Genomic DNA, 1,463 nt, shown 5'->3' with positions numbered 1-1,463 from the left:
AGATATTATTTACACAATATAAAACATATACAAAGAGTAGCACAAATGGAAATGGAAGCTTAAAAACTGCTACTATTACCATTTTTATCAAGATGACTCTATAGCCCAGTTTCACCTAAAATTCTCTATGGAGCTGAGGATAACCTTGAACTTCAGATTCTACTGCCTCCACTCCCTGAGTCCTGGGATTTCAGGTGTGCAGCACGAGGCCCAGTTCAATCACTGCTGGAGATGGAACCCAATGATCCCCATGTGCTAGGCTAGAAATTTACCAGCTACCTTCCCAACCTTGAAATCTTGAAAAGTAGTCCTTTTAGTAAGTATAAGACCCAAAGTCCTATATGAGAAAACATTACATCAGTAGCAGTTTTTTTTTTCAGAAATACATAACAATGCTACAGGTTGTTTTGAAATATGAGTCATATATATTGAAACCCTGCAGCAGAGTTCAACGAATCACTTTCAATTCATTATTCCTATTCAAACTAAGTTGATATTCATAAAAATCAGTCTTGTGATTTTAGTTGCCATTTCAAAGTTGTCACTGTTAATTGAATATATGATAAGACCTATTATAGGCTGACTGTATTACCACTCAATTCATATATTGCAGTCCTAGCCCCAAAGGAAATAGCATTTGGAGACAGGTATTTTTAGAGGTAGCAGAGTCTAAGTAAGATAATGGGGAAGGGGCTCTATCATGGGGTTTTTCTCTTAGCCATGGGCTAACATGAAATGTAATACAACTGCATGTTGGCAAAGGGTGCTTGTTCGTTTCCTGGACACCCAGACCTGAAATAATTACACAGAAACTATATTAATTACAACAGTGCTTGGTCAACCTCTTAAGCGTATTGCTAGTTAGCTCTTATATCTTAAATTAACCCATCTCTATTAATCTGTGCATCACTATGAGGTTGTGACCTACAAGCAAAGTTCCCAAGGGCTCCGGTGGGCATCTTTCTTCTTCGGCAGCTACATGGCTTCTTTTTGACTCTGCCTACTCCCTCCTCTTCTATCTGCTTGGAATTCCTACCTTGCCCTACTCTGTGCTGCAATAGGCCCAAAGTAGCTTCTTTATTAACCAATGGTATTCGCAGCATACAGAGGAGGAGAGAGTAGGTGATGGGGCATGATCGATCAGCAGTTAGAATTAACCAGACTTTCTCTAATATAAAATATTCAGCTTTAATAAAGGGAAGAAGGGGAACTTACAAAACCTGGGTTCCAGCAATTTAAGAGTGCAGGAAAACAAAGAGGAAAAACAAATGCACATCAGTGTTTTTATAGGCTTTTTGTGGCCCCAGGGCGACACACTTTATACAGCACGTGATTGGCTGAAGTCCCCCAGCAAGTAGGCAGAATCAAAGAGAAGCCAAGTGCTGTTTGCAAGCAAGGAATGGAGTCCTCACCATAAACCCAACTGTCACGTCCCTTGGTCTTGGTCCACATAGCCTCCAGAA

This window comes from Microtus ochrogaster, linkage group LG4 (genome assembly GCF_000317375.1).
Source record: "Microtus ochrogaster isolate Prairie Vole_2 linkage group LG4, MicOch1.0, whole genome shotgun sequence".
Taxonomy (NCBI): domain Eukaryota; kingdom Metazoa; phylum Chordata; class Mammalia; order Rodentia; family Cricetidae; genus Microtus; species Microtus ochrogaster.
This window is presented reverse-complemented; position numbering follows the sequence as displayed.